This window comes from Rana temporaria, chromosome 1, assembly GCF_905171775.1.
Source record: "Rana temporaria chromosome 1, aRanTem1.1, whole genome shotgun sequence".
Lineage (NCBI taxonomy): Eukaryota > Metazoa > Chordata > Amphibia > Anura > Ranidae > Rana > Rana temporaria.
Genome location: NC_053489.1, coordinates 353277572 through 353289622, shown reverse-complemented (window position 1 = coordinate 353289622; position 12051 = coordinate 353277572). Strand labels below are relative to the sequence as shown.

At 46.3% G+C, this 12051-nt stretch overlaps 2 long non-coding RNA genes across 2 annotated transcripts; one reads left to right on the top strand and one right to left on the bottom strand.

Annotated features, from left to right (window-relative positions):
* Nucleotides 1-1985: 1985 nt before the first annotated feature.
* LOC120924941 lies at nt 1986-3665 on the bottom strand. The gene is made up of 3 exons (XR_005746480.1): nt 2616-3665; nt 2296-2474; nt 1986-2200 (listed from the first exon to the last, which is right to left on the bottom strand). It is a non-coding gene; the product is annotated as an uncharacterized LOC120924941 (long non-coding RNA).
* Nucleotides 3666-3876: 211 nt separating this feature from the next.
* Nucleotides 3877-5461, top strand: LOC120909302. Its single transcript, XR_005741240.1, has 3 exons — nt 3877-4833; nt 4975-5153; nt 5249-5461. It is a non-coding gene; the product is annotated as an uncharacterized LOC120909302 (long non-coding RNA).
* The last annotated feature ends 6590 nt before the right edge of the window (nt 5462-12051 follow it).

The following is a 12051-nucleotide window of genomic DNA, read 5'->3' as shown; positions in this document are numbered from 1 at the left end:
CTTTGTGGCAGGACAATTGTGTACCGTTAGTATGCCTTACTACGAGGAATTTCTGCTCTTGTGAGACACCCTTTTGGGCCCCTTATGCTAATTTTGTGTTTGAGCATTGATTCTGAGCATGCATGTTTGTACTTTCGACTTTTGTGTACTGACCATACGAAACAGATGTCAAACTGTTGTCTGCTGAAAATGTACTAGCCTTTTTCTTCCAACATTTGTCAAAAGGAGCGTACCAACGGTAAGATTTTAGGACAATGGATTGTCAACAGACAATCCCCTGCCAATAATCGTACCGTGTGTACAAGGCTAAATACTGTACATCATCCTGAACACACTATCCCCACCATGAAACATGGTGGTGGCAGCATCATGTTGTGGGGATGCCTTTCTTAAGCAGAGACAGGGAAGCTGGTCAGAGTTGATGGGAAGATGGATGGAGCCAAATCCAGGGCAACCTGGGAAGAAAACTGGTTTGAGTCTGTATAAGACTTGACTGTGGTAGAGGTTCACTTTTCAGCAGGACACCGACCCTAAACATACAGCCCAAGCTACAATGGAATGGTTTAGATCAAAGTATATTTATGTGTTAGAATGGCCCAGTCAAAGGCCAGACCTAAATTCAATTTGGAATCTGTAGCAAGACGTGAAAATTGCTGTTCACAGATGAAGAAAAATTGACAAAAGTGTCACTTTTGCTAGATGTGCAAAGCTGGTAGAGATATCCAAAAAAACTTGCAGCAAAAGGAGGTTCTACAAAGTAGAACAAGAACACGAAGTACTTTTAGAATCACTCAGCACTTGGATTTGTTTACTTCCAATATGAACATTATATTGCACTGAAAACCAAAAACAAACATTATTTTTCTCCGCATATCTCTTAAAGGGTTAACATAGGTACCCTAATGGTCCAGGAATTTTGGAATTTTACGTTTTGCACATTTTCTTTACCTAGCACAATAGCACTTTAATTTGCACAGCACTGTGATATATATATTTTATGTAATTTTTTTTTATTTTTTTTCATAGCTGCATTTATGATGTACACTGTGGAATCATTCTAGTAGTTTACATAGGCACTTTGGATCGTTTAGCACTTTGTGTATATTTTGCACACTGCACCTTACACTAGGAGCCTCTTTTATGGAGCATTTGTCTTCGTAGGACCAGCGCCAACTCTACTTTCTTTTTCTTCTGAATACAAATGCATGCCACACTTTTCACATTTATGTGTAAAAATCTTTTAAACGTTTATTCTTCCACTTCACAATTATGTGCCACTTTGTGTTTGTCTATCATAAAATCCCAGTAGAATACATTTACGTTCTTGGTTGTAACATAAATGTGGAACATTTCAGGGGGTATGAATACTTTTCAAGGCACTGTATATTATATACTAGTTACAATGATGCATATGTGTGGCTTTTTGCACATTTTAATTCCATAACTGTGGCTGTTGTATAAAGTTGCTCCCTCTCTTCTTTGCAGTATAACGACATTTTTCTGGGAGAGCTTTAAAGGGGTTGTAAAGGTAAAAAAAAAAAATCCCTAAATGGCTTTTTACCTTAGTGCAGTCCTCCTTCACTTACCTCATCCTTCGATTTTGCTTTTAAATGTCCTTATTTCTTCTGAGAAATACTTACTTCCTGTTCTTCTGTCTGTAACTACACGCAGTAATGGGAGGCTTTCTCCCTGGTGTGGAGGGGGCGAGCAGGAGTGTCAGGACGCCCACTAACACACAGCTCCTTTCTCGATCTGCACAGTAGAGGGCGTCCTGACCCTCCTGCTCGCCCCCTCACCCTCAAGGCTTTCTCCACACCAGGAGAGCAAAATTGAAGGATGATGTAAGTGAAGGAGGACTGCACTAAGTTATATAGAAGAGAGGAGTTTGTGGGACTTTAAATGAGGGAGCGCCATGTAAAAAGAAATACCATAAAAAGTAAATTACAGTACATGATTTATTTTTACAATCTTATATACATGTCAAATATTTTGTATTAAATAAATAGGTAGTCACAAGGCTTACTCTAGATATGCTGCTACATAGCATGCAATACAGAAATAAAATCAAAGACATGGCAGATATACGTAATAAAATCGGTAAGTATGTGGAATATGAACAGGTGATTGTTGGCATCTGGGGGCACTCTACACGTTTCCTGGCATTTCAGCCAATCATCAGGAGTGTTTTTAGGACAGTATACTGGAAATGAGAATAAACAGAAATAATTGATGATGCAAGAAAAATGGGGAAGTACAGGGACTGTCCAACAGAATGGAAATAGTTGGGAAACTTACTATGCCACCACAAGACCCGGTCCGGTATCTGCCAAGGAAAGAAGGGGGGTCCGGGCAGGATGTCTCCCCTGGGGTTGAAACGGGGAACCCATGAGAACGAGGAACAGTGCCCGGAGTAAGACACGGTGGTCACAGCCTGATCCAAAATGTTATGTGTGCACGTAAAGTGCATAGTGTACCTAAAACAATGTATCAAAAATAAATAAGTAAATAAAAAATATTTGTAAAGAAGAGGTAAGGAAATAACAATGTGTTCCCATAAGGGGATGCATGGGAAAGTGTGCAAAGAGGAGAGCCAGACAGGGGAAGAAAAAACATACCATAAATTGGTGACTAGGCTCCCAACAAGGGAGGGTGACCTGTGTGCAGGATCAGATGTGTTGTTCCTAGTGGTTGAGTCAAGCAAATGAACCACCAGCCACTCCAAGGCTACTATATACCTCCATTCCCAGGTGGGGCCCCCATCAACATCATGCCTAATTGACCATTTAGCACAAGGAAGGCGGGGAGGGAAATCCCAGCTGCGTATGGTGAACCATCATCAGTGGGTTCCCCGCCCAGCTAGTATGGTCAAAGATGGAAATAAACATCAAGGTGATGTCAGTGACGCTGTTAATACAGCATCAGAGCATGATGCCGATGCGCAGGAGGCCGACCCCAACACCCACCAAAGGGTGGGGGGAGGGGCCGGACTGCCACGCATCGCAACCCCGGAGCCAGAAAAACCACCCAGGCCCCCCCAAAAAACCCAGACCACACCAGACAAGGAGTTGGGAATTGGTCTGGTAGCAATAATGAGTCAAATATAACACATGGAAAAGTAGTAGCTAAAGGGTCTATTGAAAAAAGGAGGGGGTTTAATAACAGTGTTACTGAACACTGATAAAGGGGCAGTAAACAAAAATGAGGAAATTAGTCTATTTTCAGTAGTAGACCAAAAATAATACATGGGACAATAATAAATGCAGGGATTTGTTCAAAAATAAAAAAGTGATCTAATAACAGTGTTACTAAACACTGGTATAGGAGCAATAAACAAAGGTTGGGAATTGGTCTGGTAGCAATAGGGATTAATAATATAGGGATATATTCAAAGGTAGGGAAGGGATCTAATAGCAATGGGGCTAAACATTGGTATAGAAACAATGAACAAAGGTTAGGAATTAGTCTGGTAATGCATAGGAAATTTATAAGTAGCAGTATTGCTAAATGCCATTATGGGGACAATAGGCAAAAATTAATAGCAGTGTATTAGGTGTGACAGGTCACTTGGCGGGTGTCTTCCACCCAAATCTTTGTTATATAGTAAATGGATGTGACCTGACACACACTATAATAAAAGTAGAACACATGGCGGCCTCCATCCCTAAATTTGTTATATAGACGAGAGGAGTTTGTGGGACTTTAAATGAGGGAGCGCCATGTAAAAAGAAATACCATAAAAAGTAAATTACAGTACATGATTTATTTTTACAATCTTATATACATGTCAAATATTTTGTATTAAATAAATAGGTAGTCACAAGGCTTACTCTAGATATGCTGCTACATAGCATGCAATACAGAAATAAAAGGAAGACACCCGCCAAGTGACCTGTCACACCTAATACACTGCTATTAATTTTTGCCTATTGTCCCCATAATGGCATTTAGCAATACTGCTACTTATAAATTTCCTATGCATTACCAGACTAATTCCTAACCTTTGTTCATTGTTTCTATACCAATGTTTAGCCCCATTGCTATTAGATCCCTTCCCTACCTTTGAATATATCCCTATATTATTAATCCCTATTGCTACCAGACCAATTCCCAACCTTTGTTTATTGCTCCTATACCAGTGTTTAGTAACACTGTTATTAGATCACTTTTTTATTTTTGAACAAATCCCTGCATTTATTATTGTCCCATGTATTATTTTTGGTCTACTACTGAAAATAGACTAATTTCCTCATTTTTGTTTACTGCCCCTTTATCAGTGTTCAGTAACACTGTTATTAAACCCCCTCCTTTTTTCAATAGACCCTTTAGCTACTACTTTTCCATGTGTTATATTTGACTCATTATTGCTACCAGACCAATTCCCAACTCCTTGTCTGGTGTGGTCTGGGTTTTTTGGGGGGGCCTGGGTGGTTTTTCTGGCTCCGGGGTTGCGATGCGTGGCAGTCCGGCCCCTCCCCCCACCCTTTGGTGGGTGTTGGGGTCGGCCTCCTGCGCATCGGCATCATGCTCTGATGCTGTATTAACAGCGTCACTGACATCACCTTGATGTTTATTTCCATCTTTGACCATACTAGCTGGGCGGGGAACCCACTGATGATGGTTCACCATACGCAGCTGGGATTTCCCTCCCCGCCTTCCTTGTGCTAAATGGTCAATTAGGCATGATGTTGATGGGGGCCCCACCTGGGAATGGAGGTATATAGTAGCCTTGGAGTGGCTGGTGGTTCATTTGCTTGACTCAACCACTAGGAACAACACATCTGATCCTGCACACAGGTCACCCTCCCTTGTTGGGAGCCTAGTCACCAATTTATGGTATGTTTTTTCTTCCCCTGTCTGGCTCTCCTCTTTGCACACTTTCCCATGCATCCCCTTATGGGAACACATTGTTATTTTCTTACCTCTTCTTTACAAATATTTTTTATTTACTTATTTATTTTTGATACATTGTTTTAGGTACACTATGCACTTTACGTGCACACATAACATTTTGGATCAGGCTGTGACCACCGTGTCTTACTCCGGGCACTGTTCCTCGTTCTCATGGGTTCCCCGTTTCAACCCCGGGGGAGACATCCTGCCCGGACCCCCCTTCTTTCCTTGGCAGATACCGGACCGGGTCTTGTGGTGGCATAGTAAGTTTCCCAACTATTTCCATTCTGTTGGACAGTCCCTGTACTTCCCCATTTTTCATGCATCATCAATTATTTCTGTTTATTCTCATTTCCAGTATACTGTCCTAAAAACACTCCTGATGATTGGCTGAAATGCCAGGAAACGCGTAGAGTGCCCCCAGATGCCAACAATCACCTGTTCATATTCCACATACTTACCGATTTTATTACGTATATCTGCCATGTCTTTGATTTTATTTCTGTATTGCATGCTATGTAGCAGCATATCTAGAGTAAGCCTTGTGACTACCTATTTATTTAATACAAAATATTTGACATGTATATAAGATTGTAAAAATAAATCATGTACTGTAATTTACTTTTTATGGTATTTCTTTTTACATGGCGCTCCCTCATTTAAAGTCCCACAAACTCCTCTCTTCTATATAACAAATTTAGGGATGGAGGCCGCCATGTGTTCTACTTTTATTATAGTGTGTGTCAGGTCACATCCATTTACTATAAATAGGACTGCACTAAGGTTAAGGAAGCTTTTTAGGGGGGGGGGAATTTACCTTTTATAACCCTTTTAAGCAAGATTTTTTCAAGAGTGAATGTGGGAGTTCAGGAGTGTAAGGTAGTGCATATTATTATCTCTGTGCCTTTTGGACTTCATGTATTTTTTGCTGTTTTTGTCCTGGGTGGAAAGTTCCAGGGACCTGATACTGGCTCTAAATATTACAACATGCCATAATAGCAGGGGAGAGAGCTGCAGTCCCTGCTATAGTGTTCCTGTGCCGTCAAAGGAGTGAGAAAATCACTTGCCGGTACTTATGTTTCCAGGAGTTGTCTAGAACAGCACATGAGCATTACTCCTCCCCCTGGATGCAGGAAACTTCTTGTGCAAAGGCTGTCCTGGAAACTTTTATGGGTAAGTCTAATTCTGATTTTCCCAAGTCACCGGTCCAGGACAGCACGGGAGGGGGTAAGCAGAATAGGGAAGGATAACTGCCTGCAGGAATCGATCCTAAGTGGAGAGAAGGTGTAATAATGCAGACAAAAGGTAGCCTAGCTGCACTACATGGTTACTTCCTCCAGCCTTCTCTGCCTACAAGTTGGATAACGCTCTAGGAGCATGGACCATAGGGGGGGGGGGGGGGAGACGAGCTCTTACTTATGCCCTTGTAGGTTTTTAAGATTGCTAGCTTGTTCAATTGTATTTTTTGGGATTCTGGTTGTTCCTTCATTTATGCCCAACACAGGACAAAAACAGCCTCAAGCTTCCTGTATGTTCCAGGCATCCTAACTTTTTTAGTTTGACATCTAGACGATTAATTTTTATCTTCCTTGTTCCCAAAATGAGAACTAAAAAGAAATATCCTGGGCATGATGAAAGACTGTTGACACTTTAGAAAAGAATACTGAATCTGAGAACATTTCTTCATAAACCCGCAGCAATGGCTCTCTAATGGACAAGCTTTCTATTCACTCCTACATCTAGCTGAAATGATAGTCACTTGAAGGTAAGAACCTTTTTGAGAGTTCCAAGGATCACCAGATAACAAAATTAGGCCTGAAAGACTAGTGTTGGCTCTCGCTTAGGAAACGCCTGGGCTAGTACTGCCCTGCATCGGCAAAGGGCCCTTGAACTGGCATAAAAGGCCTCGGCCACGTTTTTATATATATATATATATATATATATATATATATATATATATATATATATATATATATATATATATATATATATATAATCGGGACCCTCGTGTGCACTTTCTTGGAGAAAATCAAGGATCGAAGGATTCTCAACGGACACCTCACTGTCCCGATGCGGGTGGATAAAACTTTCCACATCTTTCTACCTGATAGTAAAAGACTGGAATTTAAACTAGGTCTACCTGTCGGAATCATCAGGGGAGGCTCCAGAGTTGATTTCAGTGGGCAGGAGCGGTATACACACCGCTCCAAAGATGCTGCTAGCAGGACTTTTTTTTTTTTTTTTACCGTCCTGCTAGCGCACCCCTTCAGTGTGAAAGCCCTCGGGGTTTTCACACTGGAAAGACAGCCGTGGCTTTTTCAGGTCGGTTTGCAGGCGTCATTTTTAGCGTTATAGTGCCTGCAAACCGACCCAGTGTGAAAGGGGTCTAAGGAGTCACTCTCTTCCGTTCATGGACGGACACGGCAGCATCTTGACCTTAGGGTATTATCCTCCTGTTAGATTGACTAGGCAGAAAAACAGCATGTTAAGTGTTGAAAACATCACACAGTACAGTCCAGCGGGTCCCCTGGGTACATCCCCTTCTCCCTGCATCTTGCAGCCTCATTTTTTTTTCTGCCTAGCACAGGAGAATGACATGGCTCCTTGTGAGCCCATGTGGCCTAGGGATTTTTGAGATTCTTTTATTTTTAGTTTACTTCTGCATTTTTTTTGATCCTGAGATCTACAATCAACTGCCGACTGGGTGTCATGCTGGATCCTCGATCCTTGTACTCCCCCCTCCCCCCCCCCCGAGTTCGGCCATCGAGCGCGTGCCGGCCTTTTAGCTACGCGCTGGGCCATCCACGACATGCCCCGTTGCTCCAGGGGGTGGCCAGTGAGCTATGGGATGCCTTCAGCCGGTCATCGCAGGATGGGCAAGTAGCAGTCCCCTTGCTCCGGCAGGGTGGTATGGCTGGGCATTCCTGAGGAGGTCGATAGGGTCCGCACTGCTTTTCCTCTCTCCCTTCCACCCTCTTTCCCTACGCTCTGGGTAGCTGGGACGGCTGCGATATGGGGGTCCACCTGGGGGGCTCCATTCTGGGGCTGTGTGGCGGGTCCGTTCTCTGGGGGGTGCTCCTGTTTGCCGTGGGGGGGGGCTGCCTTGGGGGTCCCGGGTGTTCGCTGCCATGTTTTCTGTCTCTGCCTGTTTTTGCTGACATTTTGGTGGCCCCCGGCGCTATTGACATGTGACAGCGGTCATTTTCTTGTAGCCCACTTGCTCTGCTACAAGAGCAGCGGGTCGGCGCCCATTTTGGGAGGTGTATTTTGTCTCTAGTGGCCAGAATATCTGCGTGAACGGCTCCAGCACACTTCCTGAGGGATGGCAAGGGAAGAGCACTCTGGGAGGCGGACAGTAGCTATACGGTACCTGGTCGGGGTGGTGAGTCCTCTGGGGGGTCCCCTGTCTCTCTGCGGCAACCAGGAGGGTGCCCCAGACATGCCTAAATTGACTATTGGTGCCCCTGCGGTTTCTGTGGACGCTATGGCGGCAGTCCTGTAGGCATTTGTTGCCAGGGTGGAAGCGGCGCGTGGACAAAAGAGGTAAAAAGCGCCTCCTCCCCCGCCTTCTTCCGGGAATACCTTCTTGAGGAATCGGGCCCAGCTAATGCTCCCGGCCCTGGTTACAATGTGTCAGAGGATGCTGACCTCGACCACTCGGGCAGTGAGGATGACTCTGCATCAGGGTCGGCACATGATAGGGCGCTGGTAGGAGCACTTTATCACTGTGGTGCGGGATACTCTGAAGATGGATGATACGGCGGAGACATCGGAGATGACGTCCCTTTTGGATTCCATAAGCTGGCCCACACTGCTAGGGTGTTTCCTTGTGTTCCTTATCTGGAAAAGCTTTTGTACAAGGAATGGGATCGGCCGCAAAAGGTTATTTCTGCCCCAAAATGTTAAGCGGTCTGTTATCCTGTTGAGACTTTCCTGAAAAAATTTACTTCTTCCCCGTCAGTGGACCCCCCCCCCCCTGTGTCCAGACTGAACAAGGCGACCACGTTACCTGTGGAAAGGGGCTCCTGCCTTCAAGAACCCCGCAGATAGAAGGGCTGAGGCTGTGGCCAGCTCCATGTTCACGGTGGTGGGGTCAGCGGTGTGACCGGTTGTGGCCGGGGCTCTAGTGTCTCAGACACTTACTGAATGAGCTAAGATGTTGCGTCAGGGGCTGGAGGAGCATCAGGCTCCTCCGGACTGTGTGGCGCTGGCCTACCAGTTGGTACTGGGCCTAAAATTTGTCTGCGAGTCAGTCTTGGATAGGCTTCCCTTGTTCTCCAGAGCCTCGGCCTATGCTGTGATGTTGCGCCGCCTGATCTGACTGAAGTGTTGGTCAACGGACCAGTCTTCTAAGAAGGCCTTGGTGGACTTGCCCTTTAAGGGTGAAAGGCTTTTTGGGGCCTCTCTGGATGACATTATTAAAGATGCCACAGAAGGTAAGAGCACTCTGCTCCCACAATCCAGTAAGGGTAAGGAGCCTCGCCCACAAGTGTTTTTTTTTCGTCCGCCCAGTGCTGCAGGTAAGTGCTCCCAAGCCGCGAAGACGCCTACTGAAGGGCAGAAGCGCCCCTGGTTCCACAAGCCTAGTGTGGGGAGTTCAGTCAGCCCAAGGGCGCTGGACTCAGGAAGAATTCCAATGTCCTGGAACTCCGGGCGATCAGGCTGTGCCTCTCCAAGTAGTCCCTAAAACGGCAAGGCCGTCCAGTCGGACAACACCACGGCTGTGGCATATGTCAAACATCAGGGGGGCACAAGAAGCTCAGCTGCAGCAGCGGAGGTCGCTCACATACTCAGGTGGGCAGGACAGTGGTCGCTACACCCGGACGTGTTTCAGAGGCTGTGTCTAAGATGGGGCACGCCAGACGTGGATTTCCTGGCGTCGCGGCTCAACTGGAAGGTGTTGAGGTTTGTGGCCAGTTCATAAGACCCGTGGGCAGACGCGTTGGTGGTGCCAATATCGGCTAAGCTATGCTTTTCCGCCTCTGAAGCTTCTTCCCCCCATCTGCTCTGCAGGGTGGAGGCCGAGGGGATTCTGATGATCCGAATTGCTCTAGATTGGCCTTGTCGTCCCTGGTGCGCCTGATGGCAGATGTTCCTTGGCGCCTGCCACTGCGAGAGGACCTTTTCGCAAAGTCCCATACTTCATCCTGCTTTACAGACGTTGGTTTTAACGGCATGGCTATTGAAAGCCAGGTGCTAAGGGACCAAGGTCTGTCTGACTCGGATCTCTACCATGCTGCGAGCACGGACGTGTACTTCCCGGAATATTTACCATTGTATGTGAAAGGGTTACATCTCTGTGTGAGGAGATGAAGTGGCATCCACGTGCAGATTTGATTTCCAGGATTTTGCGGTTTCTTCAGCGTGGAGTGGACCAGACACTCGCCTTAAGTACGATTTTTAAGGGACAGATTTCAGCCTTGGCTGTTTTATTTCACCGACCCTTGGCACACTCTCTGGTGCATACGTTTGTGCAGGGGGTTCGGCATGTGGCCTCTCCGGTACGTCTTCCACTGCCTCCGTGGGACTTGAGTTTAGTTCTCTCGGTGCTTCAGAAGCCACCGTTTAAAAACATTAGGGAGATTCCCTTATTGTCCCTCTCCCAGAAGGTGGTGTTTGTTTTTTTTTTTATTTTATTTTTTTATAGATTTATTTTTTTTGGTGGCGATTACATCGGTCAGACGGGTTTCTGAATTGGCGGCCTTGTCTCGCAAGGCTCCCTATTTGGTCATCCACAAGGATAAGGTGGTGCTGCGTCCGCAGCCATCGTTCCTTCCTAATGTTGTTTCGGCTTTTCATCCTAATGAGGACATTATTCTTCCATCCTTGTGTCCTCGGTGAGCGAGTCCCAAAGAGGCTGCATTGCATTCCTTGGACGTTGTCCGAGCCCTACGGGTGTACCTGTCTGCTACGGCTCCATTCCGGAGGTCGGATTCACTGTTCGTGTTGGTGACTGGTCCTAAGAAGGGTTTGGTGGTCTCGTCGGCCACCATTTCTAGGTGGATCAGGCAGACCGTCATACAGGACTATGCTCTAAAGGGGCGGGCACCGATCCCTTCCCGCTTACGGTACATTCGACCAGGGCAATTGGTGCCTCTTGGGCTTTCCGCCATCAAGCGTCTGTTTCCCAGGTGTGTAAGAAGGCAACCTGGTCGTCCGTCCACACTTTTTCAAAGTTTTATAAGGTTGATGTGAGTGCATATTCGGATGCTTCCTTCGGCCGCAAGGTTTTGCAGGTGGCTGTTTAAGGTTGCACCTCCTCCGTTGAGGAGCTCTGGTTTGTTGGGGTGAAGTAGTCGTTTGCTGCTATGTTTTGCTCAAATCGCCTTTCAGGACAACCCTGGAGAGAGCGCAGCTCCGCCTCTTTTTCAGGAAACACATGTGACCTTTAAATCCCTCCTCTTTCAACATGGCCTCAGTTATTGTGTTCCCTCCACCATGGTGGAAGCAGCATGAGGAACCAGGGAGCTACGCTCTCTCCAGGGTTGGAGGGGGCAGGCATACCTTGTTTTGTGCTGCCTGGAATGCAGCGACCATCCCAGCAATTCCCCCCCCCCCCCCATCTCAAGAGGGGGTGCTCCGGAGTCCCCAGTCGCTCCTGCTCAGTGGAGCTATGGACCCACAGGAGGCAGTGGTTTTGACAGTGATGTGGCTTCCTGTGGCGATCGTGGTTCCAATCGCCTGGAACACAGTGACCAGGGGGTGGGTCTTTCGACCGGCGCTTCCGTTTCCGGCCCCTTGACGATGACTCGGGAACCGGGAAAATTTAAACAAGCATTTCTCCTACACCCCGCTGCGGTCTCTGCAAACATGGAAGAGAGACAGCGACGGCGGATACAAGCGCCGGTCAGGCCCAGGTAAGCGGGGTACAGTGGTACCTTTTATTCTATACCTTATGGGCTTATTGTATTTGTATATGTATTCCTCCTCCCTGAAGGGAGCCTGTGGCTACTGGACAGGAGTTTGTCTTTCGGTTCTGGTAGCCTTAAGGGGGTGGTTGCTTACTTCACTGGGGACACTTTCTGCTGGTGGTGGTGTAAGACACTAAAAGGGTGTGTTTTTTTTAAGTTTAAAAAAATCAAAGGTGATTTTGGCTATTTGTCTCGTTGCAGGAAAAATCTGTAGGCAAAACTAGGTATTTAGACCCACAAAGGAAGTGTC